We start from the raw sequence: 18,371 nt of genomic DNA, 5'->3' as shown, positions 1-18,371 counted from the left end.
GAGTAATACTTATAAGTTTCCTTATGAGGGAAATTTCCCCTAGTAAAGTAGCCATTCTATTCTTTTAATTATGGTATATCCCTCTAGGGGGCCTATTTGAGTACAGGATCTTATTTCTGACTTACCATCTCTTTCTTGGACCCAACACTCATTCAACTTTGAAAACCTGAGCAAAATAAGATAGAAACCGCCTCCAACCACTTCTTATCCCCTCCCTCATTCCACAAACCCACCACGCAGTATGATTCTAGAGCTTCGGTACTTTTACTTTTTTATCTTGAATATTTCCCTTGCTTTCTTACATGTTCAGCTATGCATTTAAAAGGATTAAAAAAATATTGTGATCATTCTAGTTAGTCTGTTGCTGTTAAGTGTTGCTCTAAGTTGATGTTATGCTTCTCTATTTATAAATATTGTATATCAAATAGATTTACTTAGTGATTCACTTTAATTGGGGAAAGCAGGATCTATATTCTAAAAAAAAAAGTAAATAACTGTTCTATAGTTTCCATTTTTTTCAGCATTTTTATACATTTTTTCTATTCAGAAATCACTTGGAGGTATAGCAAAGGGTTTAAAATTCAGATTAATTTCCCATAAACAGTATGGCATCATGAATTATTTATTTTCAGAATTTCAACTGGCTATGTCTGGCTGCCAAATTTCTGTTGTCATGCAAATTGCAAAATAAATAAAATAAATAAAGCCCAACCAACATATTGTGTAACAAGAAATGTTCTTTAACTCAACCACTTGAAAATGGGAGCAGGGACAATTTAAATGTTTCCAGTTTATGTAAGTAATGTTTTGTTGCCCCATACAGAACATCTTTCTAGGTACTTTTCCACCTGATCTGCTCCTAATATCACTTAACTAGCTATACCCAGAATCAAAGGATTTGGTCTATGTAATTTCTTACTTTCTCATTCTGGAGAGAGACCATTCAGGAAAAAAATTAAAAATCAACCAAAATTATTTTACTCATCTCATCTATTTTTCCTGCTTTTTCTTTTCAAAACTCTTATTCTTGTTTGCTCTTGGAAGACTGGTAGATGCCATATGGTTAATATAATTAACAAAGTAAAGGTCTGTTTCAATTGTTAGTATTCCCAGAAATCTGTTCAACATTTTTTCTTTTTTCTATGTCATTTTAAGAATTAATATGGTAGGATCAGACTAATAGAGTCAATATAACAGATTTTCCAAAATTAAAAAATGTTAAGAGTAAGCTAAGTGCTTCTCATATTCATTGAACAAACTTGTCCTGTGAAGGAAGAGAGCAAAAGCCCTTCCAGTGTCCCCATTTTCTACTCAATGGAGATCATAATGTATCTTAAGCAGATGCACTTGTTCATGAAGAGTAAGTCATCAGAAAGTAAGTTTCTCACATTTTTCTTCGTTTATAAATTCTTCTGATTAAAAATAAGTCTTTAACCACATGTAATACATGCTACAATTTTTCTCAGTTGTCAGGAACTTTAGAAGCCACTTCCGATGATCATTTCCAAGTAGCTTTAGATAATATATGTTTCCAATGTGAATTTTTTTGAGAATGTCCATTCTTATTTTCAACTTATATTTTTCTTTTAGTTTTTTTCTTCAACATAGAAATAGCGACATTTGTCCTCCTAAACTTTCACATCATCAGTCACTACATTGCATGGGAAGTACTTCAATATACATAGATGATATTGTTTTATAAGATCTTCTTAATATCTTAGATCTTCTTTTTATTCACACATTTTGCAAATATATAACTAGTGAAAACCACAATGGATAAAACATAAGAGATGCGTTTTTTATTACTATAAAATGACAAAAACCAATTTTAATAGCAATTAAACAATTCATCTTCTTGTTTATAATATACAGTACATGTTATATACGACATGCTTGATAAACTGCACATTATAACATATATTATGCTACAAAATTTCTATTAATTAGAACTCTTTAAAAAGCAGAGTACCCTGATTAATTTCTGATAATTTCAAGATATCTTTAAGTAGCAGAAAATAATAGTAGAAATAACTGAATTACTAGATAACCATGTTTTAGAATCCTGCTCCTTCCATTTACTACTCTGAACTCATCTTCACAAAAAATCTTTACTTTCATCAAAGTAAAGCATGATTTAAAAATACCTTATTTCAACTAAAAATCTACTTGGCACATAATATGTTCTCTTCTTCCATGTTTATTAAGGACATTTAAAAAGTAGAATAAACTATGTATTAAATAATACTTAAGGTAAAGTAGTACGATTCATCTCTTTAGTCCAATAGCATTTTCTGTGCTATTAATAATATTGAAAGCAAAAATAAACTATTGGGCCAATATCAAAACAAAAAGCTTCTGCACAGTGAAGGAAACAATCAACAAAACTAAAAGACAACCTACAGAATGGGAGAGGATATTTGCAAATGACACACCTGATAAAGTATTAGTATCCAAAATACATAAAGAACTCATAAAACTCAACACCCAAAAAAACAAATAATCCAATTAAAAATGGGCAGAAAACATGAATAGACATTTTTTTTTCCAAAGAAGGCATACAAATGGCCAACACACACATGAAAACATGCTCAATATCACTTGTCATCAGGGAAATGCAAATCAAGACTACAATGAAATATCACCTCACACCTGTAAGAGTGGCTAAAATCAACAACAAAAGAAATAACAGGTGTTGGCAAGTGTGTGGAGAAAGGGGAACCTTCTTGCACTGCTGGTGGGAATGTAAACTAGAGCTGCTGCTCTGGAAAACAGTATGGAAGTTCATCAAAAAGTTTAAAATAGAACTACAATCCAGCAATCACACTACTAGGTATTTACAATGTACTAATTCAAAGGGATATATGCATCCTGATATTTATAGCAGAATTACCTACAATAGCCAAATTAGGGAAATTGCCCAGTGTCCATCAGTTGATGAATGGATAAAAAAGAAGTGATATATATACACAATGGAATATTACTTAGCCTTAAGAAAGAGTGAAATCTTGCCATTTGCAACAACATGGATGGAGTTAGACAGTATTATGTTAACTGAAATAAGTCAGAGAAAGAGATACCATAGGATTTCACTCACATATGGAATTTAAGAAATAAAATGAGCAAAGGGGAAAAAAGAATGAGAGACAGACACATCAAAAAATAGACTCTTAACTGTAAAGAACAAACTGATGGTTACCAGAAGGGAGATGAGTTGGGTGATGGGTTAAGTAAGAGATGGGTATTAAGGAGGGCACTTGCAATGAGCACCAGGGGATGTATAGAAGTTTTGAATCACTATATCATATACCCAAAACTAATATTACATTGTATGTTAACTAAATGGAATCAACAAAAATAATATTGATAGTGAATGGATTAACCAAGATAATTTAACATTCATTTGTATTTGCAGACTTTGTCAGAATTTTCAATGCTGTTTAATAATACTCATCTCAAACAGAAGGGCCTTGAGGTTCTTTGATTTCTAGTTCAGTTTCATGACACTGTTGCTGTTTCCCAACTCTCCATTCCGCCTTGGTAAGTTGCATTCTCCATTGATAGGGCAATGGATAGTGGTAAGAACACATAAGGATGGTTGGTCTATAACACAGGAAACATTGGTCAAAAGCACTGTAGAAGTTTCCTCTTTCTTCAACTAGGATCTGGAGGCCTGGAAAAGGGTTACCACATATAGAAATATAAAAGATAAAAAAAGTATTTGGATCAAAAGAGGCACTGAGTTTATGATTTCCTATTACAGATGTTCTTTATATTAAGATCAGTTTACAATGATAAAAGGGTCAGTCTCTCAAGAAGACATGTCAATTATACACCTTCAAGTACCTAAGAGTAGAGTGCCCAAATACATGAAGTAAAAACTGACAGAATTAAAGGAAATAATAGAATAGACTATTCATTAGTAATCACTATAGTCTTCAATATTTTCAATAATGGATAAAACAACCTAACAAAAGATCAATCAGCAAATAGAATACATGAACACTAGAAACCCAGTATACTTAATTGACATCTTCAGAACACTTCATATTTTATGTTTTACCTAAATGTAAAAATGGAAAGTTTCCATTGTTAACACTAATAATTAACATTTGCTATTTATATACCAACACTAATAATTAACATTTGCTATTTATATACCAGGCACTATCCTAAGTGTTTAGTATGTTTCTTATTTTTAATAGTCACAACAACCCTAATAAGTACAAAAAGATTTAAAAAATTATCCTGATGTTTCACAGCTGATGAATGATAAGCAAGGATGTTATAGTGTGAATTATGTCCCCCCACTCCCAAATTCTTATATTGAAACCCTAATACCCAGTACCAAAGAATGTGACTGCATTTGAAGATAGTGACTTTAAAGTGGTAATTAAGTGAAAAATGAGGTTCTTAGGGTGAGTTCTAATCCAGTCTGACTCCTGTTTTATAAGAGGAGGAAATTTGGACATGGAGAAACACCAGAGGCTTGTGTGCACAAAGCAGAGACCATGTGAGGACACAGCAAGAAGGCAACCGTTTGCAAGTCAAGGAGAGAGACCTCTTAAAGAAACAAAACAGGCCAACATCTTGATCTTGGACTTCTGCCTCCAGAATGACAAGAAAATAAATGTGTTGTTTAAGCTACCCAATCTATGGTATTTTGTTAAGGCAGCCTTAATAAACTAACAAAAAGAACTTAAACTCAGAGGGTCTGACCTGAGAGATCACAGTGCTAACCACTACTCTAGAGTAGCATGGCTTACATGGTTATTCTTCTTTGTTCCCAATTTTTCAATATGCATGTGTTGTTCTAATCTATATGGTTATTTTCAACTTTTTTTCTCCAGATAATTGTGGAGCGTTATTTAGGAATGAAAGTCACTTAGGTTCTGAGTAACTTCAGAAACTTCCGTTTTCATGTTGGTTCACAAATGATGACTCTTTTATTTATTTATTATTATTTCATTTATTTATTATTACATTTATTATCAAATTAGTAGGTACTTAGCTTCCTATACCCATATTCTTTTCTTTTCTTTCTTTAATTTGTAATATTGGAACACATTGCATTGAAGCACATGTCAAAAGTGTTAGTGATAAAAAAACATATCACAAAGTAAATAGCAAAGTTCCTTCAATGTACATTTCTTAAAAACCTAAATTAGGCTTTTATTCTAATGATCTTATTCTGTTAGAGTTCAAAGTTCATAAATTAACAATCAATTTAAAAGACTCTTTGCACTATTGGTATGTAAGTACTCTGGCAATCCCTCCCTCTAGAGAACAAATAGAAAAACTATATTAAAAAAAACGATTTAAATAATGCTAAACTGGCAATAAAATAAGGGAAATCTCCAATGATAACTCTCAGACAATTGTGAGACTCCAAGGAAGGATATCAAGGATTAATGACAGAGATTACTTAAAAATTAAAATATCTTTCAAAGATTGATGATAACCATTGACCTGGGATCTTTTACAAATCCTATTTCACCAAAGGTTTTGGTTTGAATAGTTACTGAATGTATAGGAGATAAATAAGGGGACACTTACAAGGCTGGAGCATTTGAAACACAGAACAATGAATGAAGGCAGGACTATTTAAGACTGTTAGACACCTGATGGGGAAACAATATTTGATCTCCATCATTCTCCACATGGAAACATCAATTCCACTGAGGTCAAGGATTAAATATCAAAGGCAAACATGTAAAACATTTTGGAAAAAAAAAAGGAAAAAATAATTTCCTATAGGAAAAATCCATAGCTTTAACAATTTTTATTAGAAAATAGGAAAGATTAATAGTTTAAAATGTAAATAGGAAATTTATATTAAAAAGACAAGATTCACAAAATTTAACACAAAGGACACGCAAATAAAAAAAAGAGCATAGTGAAATTAATGAAATAGGAAGCAGAGGTACAATAGTTTCAACTGAGCTACATAAACTCAAAAAGCTATATAAAGGTTTATGACAGTATTAATGAGACATATATGAATAATCTGAGGAGTAGAAAGGGGAGATGAATACAAACACTATGTATGTATGTTAAAAAGTAGAGATTATTATAAATATATGCAAATCAATTTGAAAACTTCATTGAAAATTAACAAATTCCTAGAAAAAGGAATACAGTAACTAAAACTGACTTAACTATAAACTGGAAACTTCAATAGTCCCCAAATCATTGAGGATATAGGATTAAGAGTTTAAATATTTACATGAGGAAAATACCAGTCCCAAATCCAAATCATTTTGACTAAATTCTGCCAGACACTTATATAAGAGATACCCCAATCTAACATGAACTATTTGCAAAACGATGTTTTTCAGAGATACACACTTAAGTGGTAAACTACAGAGAAAGTAAAATTAATAGTCAACATAATTTGAGATGGCTACCTTTAAGCAGAAATCAGAGGGTGTCATGTACAGACCTAAAGGAAGATTTAAACTATTGGTAATCGGTATTGGTAATGGTCTTTATCTTAGGAAGATTTAAACTATTGGTAATCAGTATTGGTAATGGTCTTTATCTTAGGCTGAGTATTTGACACATGGGTGCTCTTTCTGTTATTCTGTATGTATACTGTACTACAAACTTTTTAACCATCAGTAATGTCAAAATGCTTTAAGACAATAAAAAATTCTTAAGCTTTTTTGATTTTTCAATAAATAATACATTCACAAAATTCAACAATAAAAAATGTAGAAAGCTGAAAAATGAAAATTTCCTTCTTACCCTGTCTTAATCTACGCAATTTCCAACTCTCCCAACATGCAACAGATGTTATTAATCCCTTAGGTTCATCTGCATTTCCTTACTATATAAGCAAATATGAGTATTTTATTTCCAACCCACTTTTTTACATTAACCGTAACATATTCTGTACAATATTCTGTCCTGGCTGTTTTTCTCAACAATATATTTAGGGATCTATTTCAGCACATAAAGTGTTTTCTCATTTTTTTAAAGATTTGTGTAGGGTTCTTGTTTATTTATGCAGATTATATCAGATCTGCATAGTATCCTTTCTGTGGATATATATTTTTAAGTTTTTCTTCCCAAATTTTTGTTCCTGCAAACAATTACTCTATAAATATCTTTGGAAATATTTATATTTGGGAAAATATTTGAATATATCTTCTGAAATATTTCTCATGTGTGCATGTCTGAAGGATAAATTCCCAAAAGAGTAGCTGGATCAGAGTATACTCCCATTTATAATTTTGATAGATATTACCAAATATCTATCTACAATCTTTTCTAAAAGCAATATGAGGAGAGGTTATTTTTTCATAGCTTCCTTGAGAAAGAGTATATTATCAGACTACTCCATAGTTTGAATTTCTATTTCTCTCATTTGAGTATGGCATAGCATTTTTTCATATTTTTAAAGATACTATATTTTCTTTTCTGTAAACCATCTGTTCATATCAACTGCCCTTTTTTCTATAGGGTTTTTCCTTTTCTTATCAGTTTCTAGAAACCTTTTACTGACACTGACAGTGTCTGTGATATAAGTTGAAAATTTTCCCAGTTTCTCATTTGCCTTTTGACTTTGCTTATGATTTTTTTCCATATAAAAATATTTGAATTTCATTTTTTCATTGAATCAAATGTAACCTTTTTTTAACTTTCTGAAATTTGAGTCATAGTATAAAGGCCTCTATTCCAAGATTATCAAGGCATTTTTTCTTGCTTTCTACCGATATTTCTGTGGTTCCCTTTTTCTTAATTTAAAATTTTTAATATACTTGAAAATTATCATAACATATAATATTATGTATGACACTCATATAATATTATATATGACCCTATACTGTTTTTAATCATAATTTCTTTTCCCAAAGAGCAATCATATCTAAACTAGATAACTAGATAACTTAGAATACAGTAGTATCATAAGTACATCTTTTTAAAATTCTTTACTTTAAGAGAGCATGACGCTGTGTATCATTTATATTCTCATTGTGCACCTAATACAATGTCTTTACATATTGTTTTAAAAACTAAAAAAAAGCCACATAAAATAATAGCGGCCAAGTAATTCCAAAGTCATCCTTTCCAAACTCAACAATAGCAATGCTGAAATAATCTCAAGTAAAATCTGATGCTGAGCCCTTTTACTCCTTTTTAGTGAACTGACTTAAATATGTTTATGCTTAGATTAGCCAATTTTCTATGATCCACACATCTCTCCATTTTTTTAAGGATTTCAGAAAATCCAATCTGTTAAATACTCCAGTCCACAAAATTCCTATAGTAGGTCTTATGAGAACTACACATCATAAATAAATAGAGTAGAGGAAACACCTGAACTGACTCATGGGAAACTCTCCCAAACAGAACCACAGCTCTCCCATATATCTGAATGGTGGTTTGGGAGCCATTTTGGAAGAAACATCCTGTTCTACTTTCCTTAATGCACTGACAAATGTAGAGAAGATGGTCAAGAGCTAAATGGAGTAGCTGGGCTGAGATGCTCCACATCCCACTTTCTTCTTGATATCAAGAAACACATGCTTCTAAACACTATAGTTGGTTTTATTAAATGACTATTTCATTTAGAGATAAGCTGATAAAGTTTCATCTTCCTGTAGAACTGGGTTTATCCTGAAGCTATTGATGCTAAGATTCTGAAAGTTTGGGAATAGTGGATATGTATAGTCTGTATCTAATTTGAAGTCCCTGAGTGTTGCCCTCTTTGAATGAATAGATTTTATCTAATGTAATAATGTTAAAGAATCCCAAGAAATAGAGAAAATGAAACACGTTCATATGCAGGCAGAAGAGAGTTAAATAGAAAAAGGGTTAGGAGAACAAGGGGAAAGTTCTTAAAAGCAACAACAATATCACTGGACTGGTTGAGCCTTGGTTCTACCCTTAATTTTTTGTATGACTTCTAACAAGACAGACTATTTATAGGTCTCCCTTTATGTACTAACAAAATAAGCAATTTGGATTATTTAATATCTAAACAATCTTCCAGTAGTAGCATCTATTATTCTCAAGGAATGTAAGAACAGAGGTAGTTTTTGTTTGAGGTAAGAGGGCCATACCTGAGGGATAATAATAAAATTTCTTTTATTTTATTTTTTTTTACTGATGTGTTAATGATAAGGTCAGTCTCCATTAATCACATATATTTATAATTAGTAAATGTTCTCATAATTATTCCAAGTTAAAATATTTACAGTTTTTTGTTTAAGTCTTTAAGTATACCATTTGTTTTACTACTCTTGAGGAAAGTTTGTTAAAACATGTTTATGATGTCCATTAAATGACAAAAGAGTAATTGTGGCAAAATAAGGTTTAAAATACTTTGCTCTAGAAAAATGCTTTCAATTACCCTTTAGTAAATAAGTTGTGTAAAAATCACTATTTTTTTCTAAGATCAACTAAAATCTTCAGTATATAATCAATGAGGGAAATAAATTTATAGAGACTTCATAAACAGATAAGTTTCAAAAAGTAGGCCATCTGAAGGGTGTCTATACCTTCCTCCTTCTAGAATCAAGATGTTTTATTATGGCTACAATAAATTATGTTTTTTTCTTCATAAATGTAATGAGTCAATTCTTGATGTTCTTAAATTTTTTTATAAAAGTCAGTATGTGAAATAATTCAGTTTTTCTGTGTATCGATTAACATGCCATCTAGTCTGCCCTAACACAGACATATTCCTTTAATGATTTTCTGTATGAACAGAAATAGAGAAGCTCCACATTTCCTTAAGATGGAAGTCATTTGCTGGGATTTTTTTCCCTATATTTTGTAAGAGAAACTTTTATTTACTCATGGCTCCTCCTAGATGAATTATAATCAGTATTCATGGTATATTCTAGTCTACCTATATTTTGAAGCTTTCCCCTGATGAGTTTCTCCAGGTATTTTATAATGTGACTTTGCTTTTTAAGAAGAAAAACTTCTCACTAAACTTCACATACCTGTAGGAAATAACCCTTTTAATACTACCTAAATTAGTACCTCTGGAACTACAATGGTCAGAGCTTCCTTTAACTGTGGTACATAGGATATACCCAAACCTGTCCAGGAAAACAATGGGTTTCTGGTTCTCTGTGGATAAAGGAAACTAACAGATTAAATAGAAATATTAAATCATATAGTCTGTCAGAATTTGCTTATCTTTGGTTCCTCTTTGTCTTCTTTTCTGATGAAAATCAATGTTTGCTTTTCAACTTTAATGAGTCAGAGTGGTAAGGTATCTTCCTGAAAAGGGACAAAATAGCAGAGAAGCCGGCACCTCTGGACCACCCTGAAAGGCAGATTGTGAGCTGCATTACCCCTGAGGGTCAACAGCCCCAGCAACTACCCCCACACCCAGCAGAAAGGAAGGAACCAAAAAACCCTAATAGTCATCCCCCAAATAGCACGGATATGAGAAGAGGATATTGCACTTTTCCATGAGAAGGAAGGGGCCAGGTATCAAAAATTAGCTCACACTGTGGATACAATCATTGCCACATTTCATAGATGAGGAAACAGAGTGCCAGCAACAACACAAATTAAACTAGGCAAGTTTTCATCACATTGGAAACACCACATGACAGTACATAACTGCTTATCTGCTGTTTGTATGTCTTCTCCCTAGAATGTGACTTTCAGAACAGGGGCTTTGTTTTCCTGCCATATCCCTGGAACTTAGAACAGTATCTGGGGTGGAACAAGTGCTTAATAAATATTTGTTAATGTTGAAATGAAATAAACTGAAATCATCATTCAATCCACTCCATTGCTTCAAGGGATAAACTTTGTAACTGACACTGGCTTGTATGTTCATTCTGTCATTCTAGAAGTCAAGAAGTGTCTTGATAGTGATTTGGAGTTACACCAGTTTTATCAAATATATTGGATCAAGTCAACAATAAATCAAAATAGCATTACAATATGCCCACACACATTTAAAAGCTGTTTGAAAGCATTATAAACTCCCAAATACTAACACCAATGTCATATCTCCATATTTTAATGACAAATTTATTCATAGCTATTTAATATGATATATTTTCCAAATTTACAGAAATTTAGTTTATGATAAAAAGATCGAAAGGGACATATGCACATTCACATTTCTGAATCCAAAATTTCATTTAGTAACATTTAGCAGAATTCCATTCATCCTCAGAGATCAAGAGGGATATGAAATAACCTCGACATAAAGTGAAACATTAATATTATGGTTTTAAGAATATAATAGAGGACTTGTAAAATCTCTAAATCCATTTAAAAGTGGATAGAATTAATAAAATTTACCAATGAATATATTCCTAGGATTCAATCATAAAAATAATGCATTAAATAAAAACACTATTTGGTAGAAGATGACACAAACTACAGTATCTTCCATGCACTCTGTGTGTGTGTGTGTGTGTGTGTGTACTTGAACTCTATTTCTGAAGTATGCTACACACATTCTTGAAGACTGGAAAAAAAGGGTGTCACAGAGGCAAATGCCTTTGACTGTTCAGATGACTAAAGATAAAAAAGTAAGAAACAGAAGAAAAGTCTACTTTTTTCCCAAGCATCGGCCATTTAGTTTCTTCTCTATAGAAGTTTTTCCAAATTACACATTAACCCTGACTGCCATATATTTGTGTAATTGGCAAGAAACATAATCTGCATTGATTACCAATATGCTACAGAATACCCATTATAAAGCCACAAAAAGACTGATTGTCTTCTGAAAACATTTTCAAACATCTATTCTTATTCTTCAGGTTACAGTTCCTTCTTCAATTTCACTTGGACGCCACACTTCTTTTCAGTGTCTTCTTTATAGAAGACCTGGTCGGAGGTGGTAAAACTGGAAGCTTGAATTATTACAATGTAGGGAAAGGCACACAGGGTCGTGGAGGGAAGGAAATAACATAGGTTTGGTAAGAATGAGAAAATAAACTGCCAAGGATAAAAATCTAAGATATTTAGTTACTAAAATTATGATGAAGTCAGTCCAAATTGTAGGGGACAGAAAGATGAGGATAGTTAAGGATAATAATGTGATTGTAAGGTTCAGAAAATAATAGTTACTATTGAAATGCAGAGAAGGGAAAGAACCAGTCAGGAAATACCAACAAGAGCAGTTCCTGTCATGTGGTATCAGTACTATAAACCTTCAAAATAAAAAAATATACAAAGATATCAAACACACAACTCAACTGATAGGACTTCTCTTAAACCAACCAGACTAAATGGTTGTAATATATATTTCTAAGATCCTGGGAAGATTTTAGAAACACCAAAAAGCTTCATTTATATTCAGAGAAGAAGTGATCATAATTTCTCCCCCCACACTCCTTCTTTCTTCTTTCCAGCTAAGTTAACTATCTTGGCATTTTCCCTTACTTTGGTTTCCAATATTGGAAGAATTATGGTCTTTCAACTTCTTGCAAATTTTAAATTGGAACTAACTAGGATAATCAACAAAGAAAAATTTACGATGTTTTTGAGCTCAAAATAGCTTTTTATCTGAGTTGTCTTGTAGTCCCTCCAAAAGTAAGGGTAAGCCATGCATATTATAGATAAAAGGTCCAGTGATCTTAGAGTAACTTCCAAAGACCAAGCTCAAACACTAATATAAAACTTGGGCCCTGGGGTGGACACCAGATTTGAGGGAGAATGGAACATAATTTTTGGTTCATGTTTCCATCATCATCAGAGGGGAAAATTTCCCCTTTGAAGATGAATAACAAAAAGATGTTTCTTATTAAGAAAAAAAAAAAAAAACACTTCTCCTTAAATGCATACTACTGGCTACTACATAACATAACATGGTGAAACTAATGAAGATCTTCATGAAATGTTTTTGGATTTGCTACTAAATTCCAGGCACTATTAAGGCACACAATCCCTGCTTGTGTGTTCATATTCTATTAAGAAAAAGTGTAAAATAAACAAAAATATATGCTATGTGGAATATTAGAAAATGATAAAAGCTATGGGGAAGGAAAAGAGTAGAAAAGGGAAGTGTGAAGAACCATAGGGCCATGTAATTTTAAGTATGAAAACTTAGAGCATTCTCTCTAAGAAGGTGACATTTTAACAAAGATGAAGGACCTGGGGGAATGAACTATCTGGATATGGGGGGGGGTTGGAAAGAGGAAGTAGGAACAAAAGTGCAAAGGTTCTGAGCTAGAAGGATGATTGGCAAACTCTTGGCACAGCAAGGATGACAATTTGGCAAGAGAATAGAGTAGAAGAAATATTCTTAAGAAATCTCTAAGAAAAGTCAAGGTCAGGGGTGAGAAGGTAGAACTTTAAAAGCAAGAAATTAAAGTATTTAACAATTACTTTTGCATGATACAGGTGAAAGCCCAACTCAGTCAGAAAATATGCTATTCTGCTCTGCTGGTGCTTACAGACTTCACTACCAACTCTCCTCAGTCTCTACTATAAGGACATTGATTTTTATTCTTGCAGGCTTTCAGAAGGGTGAAATTATCTGAGCTCACTCTTGCTAAAGTGTTATAAATCCACTCTAGGGGCCAAGGGCAGAAGTAAAGAGATTAGTTTTCAGATTATTAAAATATTCTAGATGGAAAATGCTGAAGTCTTGCAACAGGGTAATGATTTCATGGTTAGAGAAGTGGTCAGAGTGTGGATATTACATTTTGAAGGAGAGACCACAGTATGAGCTAGCTGATTTTAGATGTGGTTGAAAGAGAGAGAAAGACAGGAGAAAGAGGATGATTGAAAAGTTTTCAGCCCTGGAGCCTGGAAGGTTGAGTTGACACTTAGGGAGATCGAAAGGTTAAAGGAGAAGCAGGTTCAGGACGAAAGAAGACAAGTTTGGTTTTTTTGTAAATGTTAAAGTGAGATGTTCATTACAGAGAAATGTTTAGACACATGATTTCAAAGGAAATATATTACTGGTCTTCTCCATGAATGGCAGATCCAAAAGAATTTTCATAATTTTCTAGCACTAGAATCTTATGTATTTTTGAAAAACTTTCAGGTAAAAATATATAAATCAACAAGCAATCCTATGCAACTGAGTGAATTATGTTTATATGTATATAATGTCACATTTTTTCTTAAAAGACAACAGAGTGTTTGTGGTTTCTGTCTGATAATTTTATGATTCCAGTTAAAAAAAAGGTGGGGGGGAAGAAGAGAGCATAGTCATATCTATTTTCAGAGAGAAGTGATACTCAGAGACAGGGTTTCTGATGTTATTCCTGTGTGAAGACAGACTACACATCAGATCCCTGACCATCGTGTACTCATAGACTCTTTTTATTGGCCAAGTATTTAACTCTTGATAACAGAAACCCTTGACATTTTGAAGTCATGTTCTGCATGTACACTTTAGTATACTTCAATACACTTAAATGCACTTTTTAGTGAGGAGTGAATTCCATATCTCTGGCTTTTTATGCATGCTCTGGTTGCCCTAGGTTTACTCCCACTCAAGATGCTTCTTCAGTAGCTACTAGAAACATAGCCTCCTCCTGATATGGCTTCACAAAGAGGCTGCAATAATGATTCTTGATAATTTCAAAAGCTGATTACAGGGAAGTCATCTGCCTTCGAGCCAGAGAAAGTCATAAAATGTACCAAAGAGTGTTCTAGGTAAAAGTCTCTTTTCCCTCATTAGGGCACCTGGGTGGCTCAGTTGGTTAAATGACTTCCTTCAGTGCAGGTCATGATCCCAGGGTCCTGGGATCAAGTTCCGAATTGGGCTCCCTGCTCAGTGGAGAGCCTACTTCTCCCTCTTCCTCTGCTCCTCCCCCTGCTTGTACGCTCCCTCTCTCTCTCTCTTTCTCTCTCTCTGCCAATTAAATAAATTAAATCTTTTGGAAAAAAAAAGTCTCTTTTCCCTCATTAGATAACTTTTCATCTACGGGTAGGTTAAATGAGGGAAACTCACAGAAGATACAAATGTGTATTTATTGAGTGTTTATTTCAAGTCAGGCTGAATAACTTTATTTTATATTTTGAAAAATGGGGTATTTTTAATAGAATTTATTGAAATCAGTGCTTTTTTATAATTTTGAATTTATGTGTAATGCCATAACTTTATTTTATTTTTTTAATGCCACTCTTCACACAAAGAGCGAAATATTTACTGGTCATTCCCATTGCTATATGCAACTTAAATGTTGATTTACTTCTTCATTCATACTATCCCTTGAAATCTTGTCTAAAAGTTATAGAATACTAAAAAATGACATTTTGATTGAATGAATTCTGTTACTCCTTTAAGCTCCAAAAATAGAAGTGTCAGAAAAATCTCAGATATTCTAACCTAAATAGCTAACTAAAATTTCTTTAAGAAATAGTTATTGTCCATTTTTAGATGACATTTTAGAAATTTACATTTCACAGGTGCAACAGATCCAGTACTATCAAATTCAATGTTCACCATATGCAAAATGAATGCTTTTTTAAAAGCAGAAATACATATTTATTCAAAAATTTTATTATACTAGTTATACTATTGTATTGTAATAAATAGCTCCCTCAAATAGTAAACAGTGTGTTTATATCCTTATCAAGGACTTGTATAATTACCTTTTAGACATCTTGTTTTTTTTTATGAACAGTTTTGAAAACAAAAACTATTTGGTTTTGGAATTTTATTTATCTTTTAAATAAGTTGAAAACTGAAAACTGGATTAGAACGAAGACAGTGCTTGAAATCTCTGTTGTATGTAAACCAGTTATCATCCACTGCAATTTTTTAAAATTATTGAGAATTGGTTCACTCTTAAAAGTTCCATTAACATTTATTTCGATTTTTCATCTAGGTCCCTCTCATTCACCACAAAAATAGTTTTGACAAAATAAATGATATTGATATCATTAAGGACACAGATATTTGTATTGAAACTTGAAACTAGTCCAATACTGACCAAACACCTTCTTCATTGTAACAATATTCACTCTCTACTATAAAAGTACATAATCTATACTTTTTTTGTTTTAATTTCAACAGTATCATTTGCATCCTCCATCTTTGAAAAATAGTACAATTTGGCTATTTCAATCCACAGAATTGCTCTTATACATTTATTTTATGAAATAAAAGTTCCCCACAATCCAAAGGAATACATTTCCACACTCATCACAGAATAGACTTCCTAACAGTATCTCCATGTGTGGGGTTAACCTATGGATGTTTATCAAATCAAAACGTGAATTTGTGAAAAATTATGTCTCTAAGCCATGAAGATCGTGATATAATAATGTTTCAAAGTCAAGCTTCCTTTTGTATTCTTACTTGTCACCTTTCAAATAGTAGATAGTGCTAAATAGTTCCAATCGCATATTGAAAACCAGTTTTTCAACTAAAACAAAGAAGAAACAAATTCTTTTTACTACTGAAGATAATTATACATCCTGAATAATTAACCAATCTTCTACTTTTGTGCCAAATATATTTTATACAGCTTGCTGATTCTTACATGATCTAATGGCCTCATAAATTTAAAATGTACTACTATTTTTAGGCCATATAGCTATATAGCATATTTAAATGGAATATATGCCTATGAGCTTTTTGATGATACTATATCTGAAAAATTCAAATATCATGCCAGAGCTCTGCTCCTTTTATTTTATGTGTTGAAAATCATTCTAAAAACTCCTCATGGCTGATGGCAACTTTTCAAGTAACCATTAAAAAATACACACAAAATAATCAAAAAAGGTATTAACCAGACCAGTTAGACATTTAGATAAAGCAATGGAAGTGTACATAGCCTCACAGCAGGTTTTCTTGATATAATTTCTCTCAAGGACCACAGACATATCCATAAACCTTTATGTTGTTTGGAGAAGGAAAGGAAGTTGGTTTCTGGAGATACAATGCCATGGCACTAAGGATTTTTTTTTTTTTTTTTTTTTTTTTTTTTTTTGTGAGTGATAAACATGCTCCCCAAGGCCTAAAACAATGCTCCATTTTCTTGATGCATTAAAGGGACCTCTGCTCCCTCAGGAATATTACAGAAACTTCAAATGTTTAATTTAACAATGTGACCTAGTTAACAATATTAAAGAGAACCTAGCTCCTTGGCTTTCCTGCTTAGGAATGTATGAATTTTCAGTCCTGTAAAATAAACAAGCATTTTATGGGAAAAGACTTAAGGAATGTCTGCCTACACTATGCAAACTATTACTGAAATAAAAGAAGTCATGCATGCCCACTTCAAAAACGTCCTTGCAAAGACTTGTATATTGTTCTAGTGTAATGTCAGATTTGTAAATAATGTCTTCAAATTATGGTGTTGAGCTGATGCAATAAGGACTTAAAGCTGTCTGGGAATGTTCAAAGTTTCACACTTATGATTTAGATGCGTGTATTTACTTATAAGAGAAGACTACAAATAGAATCCATATTCTAGTAGCACTGCTTTATCTCATTTTTAAAGAGGCACTTCTTCATATTTCTTAGAGTGTATTTTCACGATAATCTCTTTCTTTGAAGATATCAGGCAAAAATGTGTGCAAATATCACTGACCATAAAAGGAAAGTGATTTATTTTTAAACCAGCTTTGGAAGCAGCTGCCCCTGAAACAATGGAAGAAAGAAAGGATATAAGAAAGAGCTGGTGGAACAGGCAGGGTGAGAGAAGCAGGAATGACTGGTCCGTTCCAAATCAAATGTGGTAATCCTTTTAACAAGACAGCTATGAAGGAAAGCATAGATTTCAAAATAGGCAAATTCATTAGGGCAAACAGCCGTGTGTGCACACATATGCATGCACAAAACAGAGAGAGAGCGAGCACTATCACAATTAAAATGACAGATAGTGGTACTTATTTACTAAGTTATGTGACAACAGACATAGCTACATAACAGGAAATACTAGCGGAAAATATCCCTAAATGCTGCTAGTTAGCTGATTCTGGAAGGTAAATTTATAAAGTTGATCAAATATCCTTTGACTAAGCAGGTCCAAAAACATTCCTGGACAATGAGTTTACTTACAGATTGAATTAGATAAAGCAATTTCAAAAGGCATCATTGTAATTTGTTCATTCATTTAAAAATATTCTACACAATGCAGCCAATTCTCAATTGCTCATTTGAAGAAGAGCAGACACATAGCAACGGGATGTAAAATTTCCAAATGTTGGGTAAGGGAGATGATGGGAATCATAATTAGACAGGTATACACGTAAAATATGCCCTTCTGGTTATTTTTATACCTTATGACACTACCCTTATGAGAGGGGAAAGAAGCTGGCTATGCTAGTTGACATCTGAAGCTGGTAGAATTCTAAAAATTGGCAATAAACAATGTATATCAAGAGAAACACAGGAGAATGAAAAGTTGACCATCTTTCTGTACTTTGTTTCTATTTTATCCTAATACATTATATTGCCTAACACTTGCTTCTAT

General features: G+C 32.4%; 1 protein-coding gene across 2 annotated transcripts in view; it reads right to left on the bottom strand.

Moving 5' to 3' along the window:
• Window positions 1–3,222: 3,222 nt before the first annotated feature.
• Window positions 3,223–18,371, bottom strand: part of CLVS2 (clavesin 2) — an 81,634-nt gene continuing 66,485 nt past the window's right edge. The window contains exon 7 of one of the 2 annotated variants that reach the window (XM_032862436.1): window positions 3,223–3,684. The gene's annotated coding sequence lies outside the window, so the exon portion shown is untranslated. The remainder of the gene's footprint in view (window positions 3,685–18,371) is intronic. The other variant, XM_032862435.1, reaches the window with a different exon arrangement.

The sequence above is a fragment of the Lontra canadensis genome, unplaced genomic scaffold (genome assembly GCF_010015895.1).
Source record: "Lontra canadensis isolate GAN:19392208 unplaced genomic scaffold, GSC_riverotter_1.0 scaffold23, whole genome shotgun sequence".
In the NCBI taxonomy this organism is placed as follows: Eukaryota; Metazoa; Chordata; class Mammalia; order Carnivora; family Mustelidae; genus Lontra; species Lontra canadensis.
Note: the sequence above shows the minus strand (reverse complement) of the source record. Positions and strands in the feature narration are given on the sequence as shown.